This window comes from Colias croceus, chromosome 15 (assembly GCF_905220415.1).
Source record: "Colias croceus chromosome 15, ilColCroc2.1".
Lineage (NCBI taxonomy): Eukaryota > Metazoa > Arthropoda > Insecta > Lepidoptera > Pieridae > Colias > Colias croceus.
The window spans coordinates 1,489,122-1,512,624 of record NC_059551.1 but is presented as its reverse complement, the minus strand read 5'-3'; the positions used below and the strand labels follow the sequence as shown (position 1 = coordinate 1,512,624).

Here is a 23,503-nt window from a genome sequence, read left to right as displayed (position 1 = left end):
AATTTTCTTAAATTAGGTATACGACGTGAGAAGTAAAATACTTTCTTCTGAAGAAATGTTCTTTAAGTATATTCATTTCAGCAACTACTTGTTGCTTTAAACATGCAAGAAATGAAAAAATAACTTCACATGTACAGATGAAAGAAGTAAAAAGGTAGATAGGTACATACATGAACTTATATAGATAATTCAAAGTTAAGATATAGGAACTAAGCTTGTCATTATGAGAGTTATTTCATAAGCTCAAATTAATAGATGATACAGATATGGGCGAGCTTGGATCGATCAGATAAAAAATGCGCTGACGTCATTATTTCGGACCCTCTCGATTTTATCCTACTGGAAGCGACACTTGTACATTATATAAAAAACATACATTTATAATCCAATAGGAATAAATAAAACCATACAATGTCAGATAATTATGAAAAATTTCGCGTTTGTGAACATGAAGAAAGTTATAGATAAAAATTACATGTGAACAAATACCTAACTAAGTTAAATTTAAAAATATACTTGTTACAAAAAATGGCATAGCCATATATAGGCTATAGCTATAAATTACGATCTGAAAAGTCCTCTCAACCAATTGATTTGTACAAATGAAAATCAAAGCAAGCGCTTCTAGTAAATTTATGAAATAAAGCCAAATAAAAAAGTTGAACATTCATTAGCCGGCATTGAGGACGCGTCTCTTTCAAACCCAATGATTCTTTTTATTTTTATTGGCATAGTCTTTTAATTATTTTTATCTTAGTTAAAGGTTCTTCGTTGAACCGAGAACTTTTTAAGAACCAATATTTTATCGAGGAAACTATTATTTGCTTGAATAATATTTAACTTGTGCCATCATCAATTTTTTTCTTGCACAATGTCCTACTACATATATTACCTACATTTCATAAAATGCTATCATAACTCATAACTGCCATATTATGGTAATCGGTCTTATTTTTTAATGCAAAAGCTTCTATATAAAGTGTCTGTCTAGAAGCCTTTAACAGACGCGGTGTCGTAGCGGAGCGGAGTTATTGTCGGGATCGTTCACTTTTACAGCGCTAGATGGCGTTGAAAACAATTGCATACATATGTTCGAATTTTGTATGGAAATCTCAATCGCGAGTACGATATTTTTTTGAAAGTTAATTCAAATACAAATTGAATTCCTTGACAATCGTACTCGCTTCGGCAGTACATATACTAAAATTGGAACGATACAGAGAAGATTAGCATGGCCCCTGCGCAAGGATGACACGCAAAATCGTGAAGCGTTCCACATTTTTTTGACACTTTTACTTCCATAGTTTTGGCATTTGGTTATTGTTTTGCTATTAATAAAATAATTATCAAATTAATCTTTGTATTGTTATCTACTTTTTAATTGAACAGCAAGAAAAAATGAAATGCACTCTCTAGTCTCTTCACGAGCACCTGAAGTGGAACCAACTTTGAGGTGTTTCGAATCCCGTCGTAATTTTAATGTTAATCTATACTTAATAATATGTCTTATACCCTACCACAGAATAATAACTAGTAACTATCGTTACTAATACTTAATAATATAAAGCTGATGTTTGTTTGTTTGTTTGAACGCGCTAATCTCAGGAACTACCTGATCCGATTTGTAATTATGATATTGTGTTAGTAGATATGTACTGCCTAGTGCCTATTTATCAAGGAAAGCTTTAAAGGGTAGACGAGGAGCGGGCGTTGCGGAGCCACGCGGGTGAAACCGCGGGGCGCAGCGAGTTTTATAATAAAGCCGTGAACTAATGAAAAAGTGAAACTAGTGAAACGAGTGCAATTTTTTATTTATTTGTAGCATTACACGGTATAATTTTAATTAATAATTATTATCTATTTTTTTTTTTTTTTTTTTATACAAGAGGAGGCAACAGAGCAGACGTGTCACCTGATGTTAAGTGCACTGCGTCGCCCATAGGCACCAGCAATGCCAGGGACATTATTAGTGCGTTGCCGGCCTTTAAGGTAGGAGTACGCTCTTTTCTTGAAGGTCCCTAAGTCGTAACCGTTTGGAAACACCGCATCTATAAAGGTATTCGACCAGCAATAGCCATAAACAATAATATTAGGGAATCAAAGGATACCGATACTTAAAGTTTTGTCTTATCGCGTCCAAAACAAAAAAGGTATCTTAAATTCACATTAAATCTCTTAAACACCAATTAAATGAATATTTCATTACCTGACTGGACTTTATTTCGTCCTCTTATCGTAATGTTGCCAGACCTCGACAGATATAATATATCCTTTACTAGCGGTCCGCCCCGGCTTCGCCCGTGGTACATATTAACGTTTTCTCTACATAAGAACCATCCTCGTACTTCAAGGAATATAATAAAAAAAGAATTATCGAAATCGGTTCAGCCGTTCTCGAGTTATGGAATTACAACGAAAAGTGGCATTGATTTTTATATATTAGATATGTTAAATATTTAAAAGACGCGATTTTTAATGTGCTGCGTTTTTTATACATATGTTTTATGGCAGTAATAATTAGCTTAATATAAGAATAACGAATGTGTATAGTGTATACCTAGAATCTAGATATTTATAAAAAAATCGTTACGTATTTATTCATGTGTTTAATCTTTGTAGTTTTTAGTATTGAGCTGACGAGTGGTGAATGGATTAAAGTATTAAACTCTTCAATCTAAGCGAAGTCGGGGCGTGGCAGTAAGTAATAAGTAACATATAAGTGAATGTAGAAGAGTTATTAATTCGAAAGTAATAAATAATAGCATCGCTCGAATTAAACCTCCATAATGTTATATGTGAATGTGATTCAGCGGTTTTAATGTGTTCTAAAGTTTTTTATTGACATCGTGAAAGGTAATTTGCTTTCGGTCTGGACAGCATGTTTGTGGGGTGACCAGTATTTTTGGATCATTAAAAATTAAAATATATAAATACCTACAGACTTAACTACCTACATAAGTTAACAGAGTGTAATGTTAACTTCTTAAATTATGTGTCATTTTAGCTTGATAAAATGAGAACATATTTGAGAAGTTATTCTATATTGAACAATAAAATCTTGTATAATTACATAAAAGTTTTACCTATTTACGAAGAATAATCTGATCCTAGGTGCATGTACTAAAATTAAAATAGGTTTAAGTTCATAACTTATTCAAATAACTAACAAATCTGTCGGAATGCAATTTTATTTATATTTTTCAATATAAAAATATCTACAAAACATCAAATATCTGGTCACTGTGTGGGTGTAACAAATCGATTCTCTTTCAACTTCGCGGTGAATCTCAATTCTCACTAATGCCTGATTTTATTACAGAAATAAACATTTATTTTTATTCTTATACAAAACATATATTTTGAGTTTTTTTTTTAATTGTTGTTTATAAAGAACTAGTTTTAAAACGCGACTGCGCTTCAATTCTTGCAATATTACGTAGATAGTTTCTTTTAGCCTGAAGCTGCAGGTAAAAATAATCTATACTAATATAAAGCTGAAGAGTTTGTTTGTTTGAATGAAAAATTCTTTCGGTGTTAGGTAGCCCATTTATCGAGGAAGGCTATAGGCTATCCAACAGGAGTGGAGCACTGCGGGTAAAACCGCAGGGCATAGCTAGTGGGTCGCGGAAGAATTCCAACCAATACCCGCGGCCCCATCATTAAAGCGGCTCGACGGAACACAGTGGGGTTTTAGTCGGTAGGAATCCGACATAACCCACGGCTCCTTCCCCGGGGGCAGTGGGTATCTTTGGAAGATTTCCCCACTATAAAAAAAAAAGGCATAGCTAGTACTAAATAAAGTGAGTGCCCCGTCTCCCCTTTTAGGGTGCCCCATAGAGCAGATGCATTTTGCATCTGATGATTTTCTTTTCCCGCAAAGACAGGCTGACGGCAGTCATTCAATAAAAACTCCACCGAGTAGGTACTACTTTTAGGGTTAAATTAAAAAAGTAAAAGGTTATTAGAATTTTGAACTATTTATTTTCAAGTGCAGAAAATATAAAAATTTGTGCATAGATAAACCCACATATAAAAATCTAAATGCAATTTTCTATTATTGATTTACTTTGGGTAATTATTAGATATTTTATTGTATCTGTGCTTCGGGTGCCCAAATAAAATTTCCAGCTATAAACCTACCAGACGTACAGATAAATTAAATTATAGGTTTGTCGCAAAGCTACAGGAAATAAACACAATAGGTATGAGGTATCGTTGGCGCCAGAAGGCGTGGCCGAGTACAGCCTCTGATGACGGGGTGCGGCTTGAAGTTCGTGTGAGACAAATGTTTATGTTCGAAATTAATACCTACATAATAATTAGGAAAAAGTTATTTAAAGTCTAATGCCTCCTCCACACTACTCGCGAAGTTGAACGAGGTTAGACGAATAGAATAATGTAGAGAGGCACTTCGGCTTACTTCGTCCAACTTTACCTCGCCTCGGCCGACTTCCGTTTGTTGTCGGTTTTTGCGCCCGAGTCAAAGGGCACGAAGTTACCTGAAGTTCGTTCTGAATATGAACGTATGCGTTCCTCGCGAAGTTGAACGAGTGTGTAGTGTAGCACCGCGGACTTCAGTCAACTTCGGCCGAGTACTTCGCCGAGGAACTTCGCGAGTAGTGTGGAGGAGGCATAAGTTCTAGGTTAAAATACTTTTGAGTTTTGAAACTTTTTAAGTTTTAACTTGGAGGAATTGAATTGTAGTCTTCGAACGGGAGAGTTAGTACCAATAAGATCTGGATTTGTACCTAATACTCATACTTATATCACAGTATTACAATCCATATCTACTAATATTATAAATGCGAAAGTAACTCTGTCTGTCTGTCTGTTACTCGACAATCACGCCTTAACTACAGAACCAATTTGCATGAAATTTGGTATAGAGATATTTTGATACCCGAGAAAGGACATAGGATAGATTTTATCCCGGAAATCCTACGGGAGCGGGTTTTTCTTTGAAAACGCGGGCGAAGCCGCGGGTGGAAAGCTAATTGGAAATAATATTGTAATACTGTTAATATGATAGAGTTCTTGACGACGCACTTAAACGTTTCTGTATTTTCCACACATGACACATGAAAATATACTTAGTTAAATTGTATCATGTACCTACCTATGTTGTACTTAGTTCTGCTGTAGTACATTATTCTTATACTTTTTGTTCCAACCTCCATTTCGGGATAATATAGGAGTTTATGAACACGTCTCATAAAGATGAAAGCAAGGAAGGTGTAGAAAAAACATAGCATGGTAAATAATTACAGACATATCACACAATACTAATAGCTATAAAGGTCAAAGTATATTTTATGGGTAAATAGATATTTTTTGCAATAAAAGATACCGTTTGGGTCTTATTTACAAATAACATTGAAAATGCTATCATGACAGCTGGTGCATGTTTTTGTAGCTTCGCGTAAAACATAGGTAGCTTGTACCTGTATAAAAAGTGGATGAAATAGTAAACACCGTGTATAATAACTTACACAAACTATATAGAATATTATCACACTATTATAATATTGTTGTGACGGCCAGCGCGCACTAGCAAATTAAGTTGGTCGATTATAGTTTGATCTAATAGGGATCGGGCTGCCGCCGGATTATGTACAACTTTAAGAGCGTTTTCACATTATCCGATCCGATATCGGATATCGGAAGCCGATAGCCGATATCCGATATCGGACACAATTTGCCCTTTCACATTATCCGATAATATCGTCCCGATAACATGAGTGTTGCCAGAAACTGGAAAAGTAGATATATTGGGAATTAAAATAAACAGTGGATGCATTTGTGTTACAAAAAATAAACTTTATTTTAAATGAAATAAATAGTAATAAATAAACTGATGTTTTTCAAACCGGTTTAATCTGCTGACTGCGGAGTATGGATTTGTACCCTCTGCAGAGTCAGAATCTAGTTTCAATATTCAACTTCATTGTGAGGCTTGTTTTTTTATATGCTGTTTTTCTTTTTTTATTATTAGAACATGTTGTGTGGTCGTAGTGAATTTTAGAACTTTTTTATATTAAATCATGTATGACTGTTATGTTCTTATACAAATAAAATAAAAAAAAAATTCAACTCAGTATTAAAGCGACGAAACTAGCAAATACAAATTCAAATTACATTTACAAATGTAGGTGCTGTTATTACAATTTTATAGTGCTAATATGTACATTCTACCTAATATCTGGGGGTGCAAATATTTAAACAGAAATAAATTAAACTAAACTAATTCACAGTCACAGATTCCGCAATGTACATAGTACCACAGACTAATAATAATATAGCCATGACAACCAAAATAGTAAACAAGCTCAAAAGTCGCCGCGCGTTCTTGACAAAATTTAGGGTCGCCGCCTTAGATTATGGATTGGTCTCCGCGCACGCTACGACTAGATACCGCCGGCGTACTCGAAAAATGCGGCAACTAAAAGTACGCCGAAATCGGCGTACCCGAGCCAGTCGTGTCACGAGCATTGTGTGGAGAGGGTGTACCGATAGTTTCTAAAGATTTTGGACAAAACCTGAAGTAAAATGCCTGTTTGTGCCATAAAACTGTTTAAAAAAAATACAACAAATAATAAGAAAGACACTGGGATCACGTAACATCAGGAATAATCGTATTATTCGATATTTCACCTGTACTTTGAAAATGTTGTTTACGAAAATACGACGCCATTTAGTGTTGCCGTACTGCATATCCCAAAAACACACTTTTAATTTGAACTTATTTTATTCATAATGTTTTTTTTTTCAATACTATTAGGAGTATTAGGTACTAACGCATATTATAAAAAAAATGATAATAAGGTAAACGCAGGTATTAACGACCCCTCTAAGGCAATTTCAAAATCAACCATATTTTTTAAGTATACTGGTTCTTCTAAAGATTTATAATTTCATTTTATATGCTAGTGTTATGTATAAAAAATGTATTTATTGAAGCAAATACATTCTAATAAAGGATTATCTTGTAAAAAATAATTTACAATGTGACTTAGTCGATTGTTGCTATTACCGACCCATAAAAACGGCTGTGAAGCTATTAACGATTTTTATGCAGCTATTCCCGATCGTATGTGAGAGGAAGCCTTTTCCAGCAATGGAATGTATAGAAGCTAGTGATGATGATGATTACCGATCTTAATAAAATGAAATAAAAATGCAAATATATTCGTATTTTTTAATTGTAGTTATTTTTAATAAAACAAATGAGTACTTTTTAGTAATGAACTAAATAATTATAAACTTTTAAATTAATCAACATAATACTATTAATATATGTACATATATTAAATTAAGGATTTCAAACTCTAGGATATTTCGTTATGCTATTTGATTGATTGCTTCGGTGAGTTGTGTTTTACTGAATACTTTTCGCCGCTTTCGAGGCTCCATATTTCTGGAAAAAATATACCTAATTATATGTTTTATGTTAATTTAACCTAAAAAGTTAAAAACCTAAAAATATAATTTTTTTAAATTTTTTAAATTTAACCTAAAAATATAATTTTTAATAGGCACCTATTATGTCATAAAAGTAATAAAAATATATTTGCACGCTCAATTACGAGCAGAATGTTTAAGGATCAATATTATCTGTATATACAAACATCTTTATTCTACATTCTGCAAATAAAGCAATTTGAATTTGAATTTGTAGATGAGAAACTAAACAATCTATATTCGATCGGTAATAGCTTCCTATAGTTGCTATTGCCGACCCACATGGGTCGGTATTAAAGTATGTAAGTATAAACCTAAATTGTATTACCGACCCATAAAAAAATGGTTATTTTAATTCATTTGATCATCAGACTATAAAATAGATTATAATTGATTAATGTCATACAAAATATGAACAAATGCATATTGTTTAAACAAAAAAAAACAATGATTTACTTCTGTAACTATTCGATAGGGATCCTCGAAAATATCATAACTTTGTATAAATTGACAACGCTAAAAGACACAACACTAGACAAAAAAGTTTAGTCGCTAATAGATTTTTATGAAGACTCATAGCTTAGATTTAAACTGGTCCATAAAACCACTTGTGTTAGTGTGATATAATAACATAAAAGAAAATAAAACAAAAAGTTACGTTGCTGCCATTGCCGACTTACGGGTCGTTGATACCTGCCGCGGCTTAAACTGGTGAAGCTAACACCGTCCCATTTTAATTTTAAGTTTTATCGTTTCAAATTACTTTTTATTAATAAAATGTTGTAAGAAATGAAAAGTTGACACTTAAATGCATTGACATTTAGTAATATAAATTAAAGTATAGATGTCATTTGTTTGTAAATGTCTTAAAAAGATACTCACAGTACTTACCCGAAGGAACAACGGAACAGTACGACACGTCCTGCTTCCACGCTACCCCGCAGCAACTTACGCATTTTAACTCTTTTTTGCTCAGTTACTCACTCTAACGTTAAAGTATACGATGCTCAAGTAATACATTCGTGTATAACTTTGCCTACCTATAGCTAGAATAGTTCTGGAAACGTTTAAATTTCGAATTACTTTTATAGGTCGGTAATACCTTCAGATTTTCGATGGGTCGTTGATAGCTGCGTTTACCCTAACAATAATTTATTTCTGTTTAACCTTGTTTAACTGACTCATATGTTATTTTTTTATTACTGCTTTTTTACTTTTAAAAAACCTTTGTGATAGTATAGTGGCATCGCAAGTGGATTTGAGTCACATGTTCATGGGTTCGATTCCCGGCAAGGCCAAAATGAAATGAAAATATTTTTCAAACTTCTTTCCAAGATAGCCCATTTCCCATTTATGGGGTAAAATTTATGTAGCTGGCAGTACAATTCTTCACACACACTAGCGTCCTTACAAATTGCCTTACACACACTACAGAACTGAGTTGCCGCACTCACGGAGCTATTGTTTTTAGGTGGAGCGGTATCTAGTCGTAGCGCGCGCGCGGAGACCAATCCTTAGTCTAAGGGTTGCCGCATTCTAATTCTGAAATTTTAGAGAAAACTAAACAAAATTGCCGTATTGTAAATTTTCTTTTCAATAAAAAGGGTTTGATTTAAAAAAAAATCAACTGATAGATCGTAGTTGTACATACAGTAAAAATAACTACAATAAAGAAACCGACTTCAAAAACAGCTGGAAAAGTAAAATATAAAAAAGATTTGATATTATTAATTACTTAATATTATTTAGATGTGCTATTTATTATACAGGTTTGATATCGGCGCTAAAACAAAGCACTAAATCTGTGACTCAATGACAACAATACAATAAACAGCTTACAGCACAACAGTAGTCCGAGTAGGAGGAGGAGCGAGGCAGAATGAGTAAATAAAGATAAAAGATACTAATATTTCGAAGATACGGTTGAATTTAAGAACACAATATATTTTTGTTTACTTCAGTTCAGCCAATTGCCGTATATTATAGGACGATATTAAAATAGCTCCCGTATAAATCGTATTTTTAATGCCTTTAAATACTTAAATGATGAATGTTTTCTTAATAAAAAGGTTTAAAGTAAATGAAAGGATTTTTTTTTTACATTTAGCGCCTAGAAATGACTGAAAATACACAAACTAGTGCTTTTTTTGCTGTTGGTATACTACCTTTTCGAAAATTGAGCTGGTAACACTGAACATTATCGTCCGATAGTTCACGGGAATATCGGTGTTGGCTCCGATATCCGATATCGGACCGGACAATGTGAAAGACAGGTACGTAAATCATACATTTTACTTAGCCTCCGATATCGGATATCGGCTATCGGCGTCCGATATCCGATATCGGACCGGACAATGTGAAAACGCTCTAAACTCTGAATCTGAAATTGCGCACACTCACAGACATAGATCTAAACGCACACTGCGCTATATCACTCTATAGGCACAGAATACATAATAGTAGCTAAACGCTACAGAACGGACACTCTCCGCCTCCCGCCAAAATTAAACACTTACCTCACCCCGCACGATCAGACATGTTATCTCATGGTACCCATTTCCCCGCAAGGACGATACCAACGACGTCTTTAGACGAAACGCAACGAAGATTGACAACATTAATCAAATTGACTTAAAGCAATTTTATTATTTTGGATTTGTGATTATCGTTTTTCGTAGAAAATGGTTAGATATTGTGCTGTTTACGGATGTATTTCATCAGAAAAATATTTTTTTACGCTAGTCACAAATGTGCCAACCATAAAGAGTTTACACACACATTTGCAGTCTCTACAGTGTGACTGTCAAAACTATAATTTTGTATGGAGTGTCCGGGGTGTGCTATAGGTACTAGGTATCCTCTGATCGATCAAACTATCGGGTAACTTAAAATCGTTAGTGCGCGTGGGCTCTTAAATCATACATGCACTTAAAAATTGTTGATGAAGAACATTATTTTTATATCCGTGGGTTTTTCATATTTGAAGGATGGTATTATCTATCCCACACATTACGATTTACTATTATTTACATCCATTCAACGATAAATTGCAAAACAAAATTAAATTAAACATAAAGCTTAAAAACGAAAATGTCAATAAGCTTGCGATAAGGCGAGACTCAAATAAATTTAGTCGACCATTAACTTAGATTTGTCCGACCGCGGGCTGAGAGCTGATTACACATTTATCTAAATTAAAATTTTATTCATGAGTATAAACAATTTAAATAATTTAGTAGTAAGCTTTAAGTTTTAGAAACATCGCAAGATAAGCGGTGAATTACTTTGTATTTTTAATTAATGACATGCAACGCTAATAACGTTATAAATCTGTTGTGCTCACAGATAAAATAATAAAAACAGTAATCGAAAAGTTCTAGAAATATCATCATTATTAAATATCTACATATATATATATAAAAATATTGTGTCATATACTTATTTGTCACCAAGCCTTATACTGTTATTGTATTTCAAAATACTTAAAAAAAGTAACTTAAAAGTAGAAACAATAATCAAATTAAAACAAATAAAATCTAGATAGGTATATATCTGTATTGAAGTACACTTCCACTTTTCTAAATAATAAACAGCTGTTACTCGAGCGCTAATCATAAAACACTTTATTCAGTAGGTAGGTAGAAGCCAATATACATAATGTAAAACATTGACCTCAATTCATTGTTTTTAACCCACAACCTCTTACGAAAAACTGCTTCTTGAATTACTTGTATCTGTAATCAAAAACAAAATAGTTTTCCTAAGCTTTATGAAGTTTTTAAGGATATTGTTATTCATGAAATAAGAAATATTCGACCGATTAAAACCTTTTACCAATCATTCTGTGTTTGACGAATTATTTATACCCTTTAAAAAAATTGCAATCAAAAATGATTTGACTGCGAAAACTATTGACAAGACGTTGATTATTCTGTGCCTATTATAACAATACAACTTTGTAGAGTACTTATCCATATCTACTATAGAGTCTAGAGACTTTTAGATAGAGTTAACAAAAACCATATTATGAGCATAGTTTTTAATAAAACTTAACGTAACAATATAATATCGTAGGTACAAAAAAACCTTCTGATGCGCCATAAAAATCAATACATAAATCAGAAATCCATACCCGTTCACAATCTTTAGAACAGCCGTCTCTGCGGCTAGCCGGCTACACAAAGCGACCAGTCTTAATCGAATTGATTAGTTAATTACAGCTTTTATCTGAAGCCACCATTAGCGGCTGCGTTCCTCCCACGCGGTTTAATTGCCATTCAGTTGATTCCGAAAACGGGTCTCGATGTTAGATCGAGCTTCAATACGGAGTTCATCAATTCATTTGTTTGTGATAGATTTGACGAAGGTATTGTTAATTTTTATCTAATATTTTAAAAAACTGTAAACGAAGGAAATATGTCATCATAAAATTTCGTTGGTTAGCAAATAACAACTGTTGCATTTTGATTACAGGCAATGGTTTAGGAAGAATAACAGTTATGTTTAAAAGTAAGTAAAGACAATTAAGGTTATTTTTATTGCCCTTCATAAAAAGAAAATAGTGAATAGGCTAGGTCTTTTTATCAAGATAAATGAATACTTTGATCAAAATAAATGTAACTTTTACGCAGACACTTTTTGAACCATAACATTTTGTTGTCTTTAAATACTAACAAACTCTGACAATGGACATATTCTAGCCCACGGTCTCTTTTGCAACCGTTTTACGGGTCAATATAATTATGAATACCTACACAGTTATATTCACTACAGTTTGCGTAAGATCTAAGAATTGACCAAGGTGCGAACGTTCGCTTATTACCTAAGTATCTATAAAAATGTCTGTGCAAATTGTTATTACCTCCAAAATAGGAGTCGGCCATCTTGCAAATAACTCTTTATGAACCCAACGATTCACGAATATATCAACCCTTGGGATAAAAACGCTCATAATTGCCCTACTCCTGTGTCGGTATGTCTCTAACCGGCGCATTTTCGTGTGACGTCCATTAAAGCGTCATTAGGTGGACTTAAAAATAATTAAAAAGACAAAAAAGAAATAACATCGCGTCTACTGAACGGCATTCTCTTACGTTCGCGGCGTCCAGATATGATGAGCTCATCTTTTGGACGTTTCGGTTGCATGGGAGGTCTCATTAGCTGGTCGTTTAGTAACAGCGGTTTATTAAACGCAATTAAGCTATCATTATGAGTATTCTCGAAGGCTGCAATTTGCTACGGCTCTGCACGCGATGGCGGGAGGGGGGATAATTAAGTGAATCTTTAGATAGGCAGATGGGTTCTTTGATATGCCGCTGTGCTATTTGAGATATTCTAGTCAAAACCATTTAATTTTATGTGCATTGTGTGCACCTGTATCCGTTCACTTACTAGCTATGTGACCTAGCTTCGCTTGTTGCCGATAAGAACATAAAAAAGCTGTGGCTTAAGAACTTCCATTCCCTTCTTGTAAAATTATGAGGTTAAAAAAGGGTGACAATAAAGTAAACAGGAACATTGTAAACACAAATGTGCGAAAAAATCAAGTATGCTCGCTAATAACAGTCCGAAATCGACTAGGGAGACATCATCATCATAGATATAGCACGGCATACCTAATTTAGACAATTTATGCCGTGAGATCTTCCGCAGAGCAGTGCACATCTATCTTCGCATGCATTAAACTTACGATATATTCGTCTTAGTTTCATATTATGAAATGGGTAATAATTTAAAGTTATTTATTTAACTGCGACAAAATACATCGATTTGCGCTGTTTCACAACTTTCACACAAGACTGTTACGTGTATTCACACGTTCAATTTAATACGGAAGTCCATATTGATTAAAAACTGCTGATAAAATATCTATAAATATGAGGCGTGTGAAAAATTGTGATATAATGGTTTTAATAAGTGCTAGTTTGTCCGCAATGTCGCCTGATGTATAACGGTAAAAAATCTCGAATTGCTTCTACGATTTTTCCACATTTAACTTTATCTACCAGCTACCTGTCTTGTGTTATGTGTGTGTTACGTTACTCCTAGGGAGTGTTACTCCCTAAGGTTAGGTACTCCAATCTTTCTGGGTTGTGTGTTTATAAGTAAATAAAAGTTTTTATGTGATATGTTTACGAGAACGCATAGGTATATTCGCCTACCGCCTAATTATACATATAGGGTGTACCTATTTGACATTTGGATAAATTGTAAATCTATGACCAGCACGGAAATAACAAAATTAATTATTTAATATTTACTATTACAATATATCTACTTAATTAAAAAAATACTACTTTAAAAATATTACTTAGGTAGTTAGTTAGTTACAAAGAAAATTGAAGAGTTGAATTTTCTCTACATAGTACATTTACCGAACTTAATATAAATCTTGTCATATTCACTCTATTTAAAATAACAATACTTATCATACTGTTGTACAGACACGAACAAAACTGGTCATAAAACAGTTGAATGATGAAATGATAAAGCCATGTCAAGTGTTTATGGAGTCGCGATGCGCTGGAGCGACAGGAAACGATAGCGCTCAAGCGATGAACATGCGCTCAATTTTGGTGCGAGCTATAATATCTAACCTCACTGACCTTAATGGATTCATAGTTTTGTGATCATGTTTTTAAGGAATCATTATTTTGCTAATCGACAATTAATTCATAAAAATATTTTTTTATACCTAATTTATTCGCCAAAATCGTAATTAATTAATTATCTTAGTTTCTAAATTTTAGTCATCACCTAGAAATGTTTTTGTTAGATTCGCTTGATGAGCAGATTCGAGTTATTACACAAAATTTTATTTAACTACTGCCTTAGCTTTACATAAGAAAGTGTCACTGAAGATGTCTCCTTTCACACTATGCGTATCAAAAAATTCTAGAGTAACATTTTGATATTATGTATCATTTTAATGACAATTTATTTTTCTTTTAAAAGACTTTATTACTGTGAAACTTCTCACCTATATTTGTCAAAGGGCTCATTCGTCGGGTGTGGGCAGACGGCCAGTGTAAAATTAACCGGCGGAGATCAAAGGCGCCGCGGTCTCACCCTTTGAGCAAGCCGCCATTATCTCACACATGTTTTAATTCCGTTGTGTGCTAGGGTTGCCACCTTTGTGCTTCTCTATATTATAAAGAGAAAAACTTTGTTTGTTTGATTGTAATGAATAGGCTCATAAACTACTGGACCGATTTTGATGAAATTTGGCACAGACAACCTTTAGACCCTGAGAAAGAAACTACTTTTTATTACAAAATATGTACCACGGGCAAAGCCGGGGCGGACCGTTAGTGCTTTACAATCTAAAACATTTATAGGGAGAGTATAAGGACATTGAAAAAAATATAATTCAAGATTTGAAGTCAGTTGATAACGAAATTAGATCTATACAATAAAATTAATTATAATATCTCAACACTCAAGGAGGCTCTTACAAATCAATTGTTAAATAATTAAATTGGTCTATACAATTTAACCTTTCTAATTGTAGAAACAAGAAATGTACCTATGCAACATTTGATTGTACAATCAGTTTAATATGTTATACTTTCATTTCAATTATGACACTGTTGCCGAATGTAATATTAATTCTATACCTAATAAAACAAATTTATAAGTTATGCAAATCTAATAAGTCGGAAGTTAATTAATATGTACACGTATAGTATTATATTATCTATGTTAATACTTATACAACAATAACACAAAATGTAACCTAACTAATACTAAATATACAGTTATTTAGACCCTCATCTAAAAATGTTCAGAAAATAAAAAATTAAACCACTTTTCAAAATCGACAACCCTATCTTTCAACTTTATCACACACACACAGTTCTAAAAGGTAATTTGTTAATTTTTAGGACGATAATTGTCTCTTTATTTTCAAATTGATTCGTCATTACGTGTGCAGTCAGCGAAGCATGAAAGAGTTTCCGCTGGTACCTACACGCTATAAAACAACAAGTTGGTTATTAAAAAATATTTAACATATCTATCAAGGTACAGTGGTTTTGAGTTATGACTGAATTACTATACCTATTTTTACAAATGTCTGTGTCGGTAGTGTTTTGAAAATATAGCAAAAATTACTCGCAAAGGCAGCAGGCCACTCACAGTCACATAAGTTTATTAATAACAAAATCTTCATAAAAGTATAAATAGCCAAAACAAGATCATTGAGTGGCCTGTGTCAGCAAATAGAAAAATAATGTTAGCATCCAGCATAACAAGGATGTTTTGCTAATTTCAATAATTTTACATTGGCAGAGTTAGAGCACAGTATTACAATATTATTTCCTACAGTAAGGAAACGCCTTTGATGTCGCGCGATACCGCCGCCAGCGTAGGTACTTACGCTGCCACACGAAAATACGCTAGGGTTGCAACAAATGGGAAATAAAACAATTGTGATTATTAATATTATGATGAAATAATTTATTCATATGTACATTTAAAATAATTGCGATTATTAAATCTGATGTAATTATTTGTTCATAAATATATAATTACAGATATTGCACTGCTAAATATTATTTACGTGGACACTTTATTTTTGGATGTTCTTACTTGTATATTATACCATTTAACTAAGTAATGCATGCGCATTGGGATGTACAATCTGATTAGAAAATAATGAGGTCAACATATACATAGCTTTGATTTTAATTCAACAGATACAATTAATACAATCTTTCTGAAATATTGTTTCCTTCTGGGATTTCAATGTAGATTTACATCCGAAAATGGAACAGTTTTTGCGCGCCATAATAGAATATGTAAGTACCTATGTATAATAATAAAATAAAATTATTACACAAAAAATACGACTGCGTCGTCCTTTCGCGATAGTTAATGCAAACTCAGCGTGATTGCATTAAGCGGCCCGCGTCGCTCGACCCCCCGCCATTTCCCCTCCGTTTCTCTGCACAAGTACATTCGTCGCCATACTGTAGGAAATATGGTAATACTGTGGTTAGAGGCATGAAGGGTCCTTCGAGCCAACCCCCCCGTTCATGCATTTAGTTTTTGCATTTTAAACTTTATTCTGAATAGATTTAACTATATTTTGAATAGACTAGCTTATCGCCCGCGGCTTCGCCCGCTTTCTCTTAAACGATTTGAGATTTAAACTATCCTATCTCTCAAGTTGGATCGAACTGCACATGGTGTGCGAATTTTATTACAATCGGTTAAGTGGTTTAGGAGTCCATTGAGGACAAACATTGTGACACGAGATTTATATATATTAAGATTTTATTTGAACTAGACGATGTAAACTATAAAAACTAAGCAGGAGCATATTCGTCGGTTATTTCAAACAATAAAATATAATATGTAAAGCGAGAGAATAAAAAGGTCTTTTTATAGTTTTAATGGCGGATGCGTGGAAGGATTATTGAAAGGCGACTAAATCTCGAATGTCACTTCTTTGATCTATTTTTTAAGTGCGGTAGCGACGTTGTAGGCAATGATCCTCGTAGTTCTGAATGGACTCTTTTAGTGTCAATTAAACTAAAAATACATTTGTTTTACATAAAATTGTTTTAGTGTTTCAAGGAGGGCTTCTAAAATTACATAAAACATGTTCAGCATAGAACTTACGCCTTTATAAAATACTAATTAAGTTATTTTCACAAAATAATTTCAGTAGGTAAGCAGTAGGTACCTATTCAGAAATGTTTTCGTATGAAAATCTGTACTGAATATTTTTCGGCAAATTGCCATCGCTATTAATCAAGAATTGAACCACAGATTATAATATTATACTGACAATTTTCTATCAATCTCGCTTGGCTCTATAATTTCCATCACTACTAGGAGTAGGACTAATTATTGTTCTGTGTCACTACTGAATCTTGTATTCCTACTGGATATTATTAGCTATCAAAAATTGTGTATTATTGATATTATTCAAATCTTAAAATTTAATTTTTATATAGGTACTTATACTTAGGTAGGTACTTAGGCAATTTTATTGTTTCGTGTTTTGGTTCATAGTTCGTAGAGACGAAAAAAATATCTCAACTACTTATATTGCCTGTTACTAAGAAACAAAAAGGATTATTTAGGGAAGTATTGTGAAAAACGAAAATTTGATTTAGTGTGTTATTTTTTTTTCAGCGCAGGCTACAAAATAAACATTTACAGTCAACAGATGCTAAAATCTTTGCGTAATAACATAATAGAAAGTTTTTAGTTAACTATAACTCTTTCTTGAAACTTCTGAACTTACCGTTATTGTTTTAAAAATCAGAGAACCCTTTATCACTAAAACTTTATGGCAATGTTGCGTAACAAAAGGCATTCTTTTGTGTTTTCTTACTATTGTCATGTAAAAAACAGCACCTCCGTGCCGGTGTGAAATCCTATACACTCGTGAACACCGCTAATGAATATAAAACTTACAATTTTGTAAAGGGTTGTAAAATTTCTTATTTACATGTCTTCGCTTTTAACATGCCGCCGCGTGTTTATTGGCTTAATTATGTCTGTAATAGACCTATCACAAAAAAAAAACTTACGTTGTGAATAAATAAATAAATATTATAGGACATTATTCGTTCGTTCGTTCGTTCGTTTCAGCCGTGGGACGTCCACTGCTGGACAAAGGCCTCCCTCAAGGATTTCCAGTACGACCGGTCACCGGCGGCCTGCATCCAGCGGCTCCCTGCCACTCGGACCAGGTCGTCCGTCCATCTTGTGGGAGGTCGTCCCACGCTTCGTCGTCCAGTTCGTGGCCTCCATTCCAGAACCTTTCTGCCCCAACGGCCATCGGTTCTACGGGCTATGTGCCCCGCCCATTGCCACTTCAACGTACTAATCCGGCGAGCTATGTCGGTGACTCCGGTTCTCCTACGGATTTCCTCATTTCTGATTCGATCTCGTAGGGAAACTCCGAGCATAGCCCTTTCCATAGCACGTTGGGCGACGCTGAGCTTGTGCACAAGGCCCAGGGTTAGAGGCCACGTCTGTGTTCCGTAGGTCATCACTGGTAACACACACTGCTCGAAGACTTTAGTCTTCAGGCACTGAGGGATTTTGGACGAAAAGATGTTCTTTAACTTCCCGAACGCTGCCCATCCGAGTCGGATTCGACGATTGACCTCCTTCCCGAAGTTGGACCTGCCTAATTGGACGGTTTGTCCTAGATAGACATATTCGTCAACAACTTCGAGAGTAGAGTTTCCAACAGAGACTGGAGTGGGCACAACATGGACATTCGACATGATTTTCGTCTTGTCCATGTTCATGCTAAGGCCCACTTGTTGTGAAATTCTGTAGAGGTCATCGAGCATTGCATTAAGGTCTTCCATGGATTCTGCCATGACTACGATATCATCGGCAAATCGAAGATGAGAGATGTACTCGCCATTAATATTGATGCCAAGTCCTTTCCATTCCAACAGTTTGAAGGCATCTTCCAAAGCAGCGGTAAAAAGTTTGGGCGAGATCACATCGCCTTGTCTTACACCGCGCTGCAATGGGATTGCCTTTGTACACTGATCTTGTACTCGGACTGACATGGTGGCGTGTTCGTACAAGCTTCTCAAGGACATTATTACACAAATGAATATAAAATGTAAATTTTTCTGTGATATCCATTATAGTACAATATACATCTAAGTACCAAACTTGCACCTAAAAACCCTGCATTACAATTTAATAACACTTTCATTGTGCACTATAAATGCCTTATATTATTCATTACACACCTTACTCTCCTTTTCACACTTTTTGTTGCACCATAATGACATAATTATATGAATTAATGAATAAATGATACCACAGTACTCCACAGCCTCTAAATAATTCATGCTTCGGAAGCTGTCAACGACAATATAAATTCTTATGGTAAAGAGATGGTACGCCCAGCGTTCTAATGATGAATTAAATAAGATGTATGACGTTCAAATTTACATACTACACTAGATTGGCTTTAAAAATAAGTGCTTGGTATATTCAGTAAAACGACAATTACAGCTGCTCATATAAATAAAAGTTTTTCAAGACACAAAGGTTAAAAGGCCATGTTTTCTATTTTTTTTAAGGCTACTCGGCAAAATATAAGAGGTTTAAAACCTGATTAGCTAATTCCAAACCGCAACAAACAAAACAATTTTAACCTCTTGACCATGGTCTCTTAATTATTCATTTATTTGTGGTTTGCTGCGTTGTTTTGGGGTCGTCACAACGCTGCGGGAGGCTGCGGGGGACTGCATTTACACCTCGTCGCACTGCATGACGTTGTTTTTTTTATTTCTACACATCATCGAGTATTTTAGTAGTTATGTTTGGGATTTATCGCTGTTTGGTAATATAAAATGTCATGTTAAGACATTGAGAATCTGATTTTACAATTGTACCTGCAGTAGGTATTTAGACTGAGAAGATACCTTTGTAATCTTTTTGTAATATTTAATTTTATGTTTCTGAACTATATTATAATAAGAGAAAAAAGGTTTTAAGCATTGTCTATGTGGAAACATAGTAAACAGTAAACACGATTTTTTTTCAATATAGGTAGGTACCTACAACACAACCAGTTGTAGGTACCTATTACAGACTACAGAAGTAAAAAGTGATTTCATTAAAATGTTGATAATAATTAAAGTGCAAGTCATTTAATATTGATGAATATTTTCATGATCTTAAAATTGATTTTATTTGCATTATGCAAATAGATTAGTGATGCAACGAATACTACTTTTACGAATACGAATACGAATACGAATATCAAACCTACTATTCGGCGAATACGAATACGAATATCTAGCCTTGGTAATAAAAGACTTATTTATTTAATGAATGTTTACTCTTCTAATAATTAAAATTTACAATAGGCAAATTTTTATTTAATAAACATAAAATTCGTAGTTTTTCTGGTTTTAGGCGATTTTTTTTTCAGTCTGGATGTTTCCAGGCGTTGAAAAAAGTCTTTCCGAAGCGACTGTACATGGCTTCAGTGAAAAATATTGTTGGGCGAGTTTTTTCTGACTTGGAAATTGGACATCTTCTCGCCAAAAGGCCAGTGGATCAGCAGTCTCTGCACACGTCATATTTTTTCGCGTGATTTTTAAATTTGTAGTAAATAGTTGCGTAAGAAAATATTCGTTTTTAAAAATTGGTATATTCGCCGAATACGAATATTCGGTAAATGTCTACTATTCGGCGAATACGAATATTCGTATTCGTATTCGTTGCATCACTAAAATAGATTTATAAATGACCAGGTTTAAGAGTAAACCACATTTTTTATTTCAAAACAAATCTCAACCAAGCTAACAAAAATATAGACCAAATTTTTCCGCGCACCAAAAACTTCAAAGACCGTACGAATCCACAGCATAGAACGAATTACGTCTAATAGCACCAATTTCCCAAGCATCCCAGCCGATCTTAGCGTTAGCTAACCATAAGAGTTCCGCCGAATTTTGCAAACAAAAAGCAACTGGACTCGGCCCTCATAGTTTTTGCGTGACGAAGTTTCGTTGCCGACTGCATTCCACTTAAATTATACTCAAGATAAGTGACCACGCGGGATGTGGTAATGAAGGATATCTATACTAATATTATAAAGAGGAAAGGTTTGTATGTATGTATGGTTTTCACGCATAAACTACTGAACCGATTATAATGAAATTTAGCACACATATAGAGGGTAACTTGGATTAACACATAGGATAGGTTTTATCCCGGAAATCCCACGGGAACTATACGAGTTTTCCTTTGAAAACGCGGTCGAAAAGCTAGTGTTTCATAAAAAGATTGATACATACAATTATAGAGAAAAGTACATAGATAGTAGAGCTATTTGTAAATTAATAATTTATGAAACATAAAACTTCAAAGCTTTAGATTTTGAATGAGCGATACCTTATTATACTTTTTTATTACCTATTATGTCTGGTTTTCGTTTATTTTAAATGAAAATAAATCTCTTTCTTTATTTAAAAGCAAAATAAGTCGTAAATTGTAATCGTAAGACGCAATTCGCTGTGATATCGTACGTGTTTCATGTTATAAAGAATTTAATGAAATAAATAATATGTTCACAGATAATTAAAGATAAATAAAACAATATTTTTAAACGGATTATAAATAAAATAAATGATAACCGCTACACGTGAGACAACAATCATTTTCGTCATACGAGTAAGTAATTGTTGGAATCGATCTCACACCTTATAGCGAGCGTAATTCAGTGGCTTATCATATCTACTATCTAATCAGATTTGATTAAATAGGTGTGAGTATAATTAAAAATAAAAACTAATTAAACATGTATACAATTTGTAAACAGCTAAGCTATATACAGGTTCTAAAAAAATATTTCAATATATTTTGAGATTCTTTTAAAAGTATTCCAAACAGAGCAACAATAAAAGCCATTATAATTAAGCTTCTTTACTAAAATCTATAAAAAAAATATGGGAAATATCCCACAAAATCTGTAACAATGGCCACCCGAAGTCCCGCAAATAAGTGCGTTTTTGTGATCCAACGGCGAATTCGTTTAATTGTGTCTACGACCCTCGGCTCGCCCGTAACAATTATTACGTCCTTCCAACTGCCCACTTTTTGGTGACCGTAGAACCGCTAATAAGCGGCAGTATGATGATGGCCATCCTCCAAGGTCGGTGCGTTTTTACTTAAGATATGTGACCAATATTATCGCGATTCGTGGGACAAATCTTTTATTGAAGATAAGTGACCAATATTATCGTGATTCGCGGGACGAGTCTGTTATGTTTTGCTTTGTCGTTGTCATCTTTACTGATCGTCGATTAGATTTTTTTTTTTCATAATTGTTGAACGTTAATTTTATCAATGTTGTCTCTTTCAGCTAAAGTTCTTTGGACATAATAATAGACAAAGTAGTGATGACTTTCAACCATTGATTTTAAAAGCTTAAATGTAAACAGGGGTCATTATAGCAGAGCGATTAACACACGTAGGAAACATGTGTTGCAGTCAATACGTACAATTAAGGTATTAGACAAAATTCCTGATTTTCCAACGTTTTATATGAATTAAATAGTTAATAAATAATATTGTTTACTATATTAATTAATGACTTTCTCATGAAGTGGGGTCAAAAAAAATTTATGATTAAAACCTAGACCAATTTGTCATAGACCTAGATCTATAATAAATTATATTTCCTACGCAATTACGTAAGCATTGTTGTGTGGGACGATTAAAACGAATCTAACGACTTCTCTCAAGTGAAGGTCTATATCTCTAGTCTCTACGTTACAGCCTACAACGCGACCCACAAGCTCAGTTTACAGACATACAATATTATGTACTCGAAAAGATAATCATATTTTTGACAAAACCAAGATCTTGATACCATTTATATTGTCTTGTCTACATAGACTCTTTAAATAACTCCAATAGTATACATTATATTTGAATTCACATTATAACACAATGACAATAGTTAAACGGTATTTTGATGACTTGCAGTGATCGATGTAGTCAGCTATCGTGGCGTATTGTAATTCAGTAGACACTTCCTGCCAACATTTGCATGTCCATCAATCGAGCGCCGACCAACCCATATCTGACGTTTTAATTACGATTCTCTGCCCTGTGTACTTGGTGTGTGGCGTAAGTGACGGCAAGTTGAGTTTTTTTGAATCAAGACTTACATAGTAGCGTTAAGCATTTTTTGATAGTGTAAAATGTCATGAGTTTGTGTCACCGATGTGCTTAAAAAAATAAATTTAAAATTTTAATGCTAAGTTGTCTGTGTTTCTATCGGCAGTCCTTATGGCTTACTGTTTTATAACAGTTAAAGAAAAAGATCAGCCGGACCATCTGATGTATCAATTTAATCAAAAATAGTAAATTTTTGTAGCACCAAGGTTCTGAAAGTAGGTTTCTTTAGATTAGAAACTACGTACTATTTTTAGTACTTTTACTGCTTTTACGAACATGCCATAAACGCTTCCCGTATTTTTCATATTATCAGATACCAGAATATCGTTATAACGTAGAATTATTATATCAATCTTCA

At 33.8% G+C, this 23,503-nt stretch overlaps 1 non-coding gene across 1 annotated transcript; it reads left to right on the top strand.

Annotated features, from left to right (window-relative positions):
* The first annotated feature begins 1,176 nt into the window (after positions 1-1,176).
* Positions 1,177-1,283, top strand: LOC123698290. The gene has a single exon (XR_006752396.1). It is a non-coding gene; the product is annotated as a U6 spliceosomal RNA (small nuclear RNA).
* Positions 1,284-23,503: the final 22,220 nt, after the last annotated feature.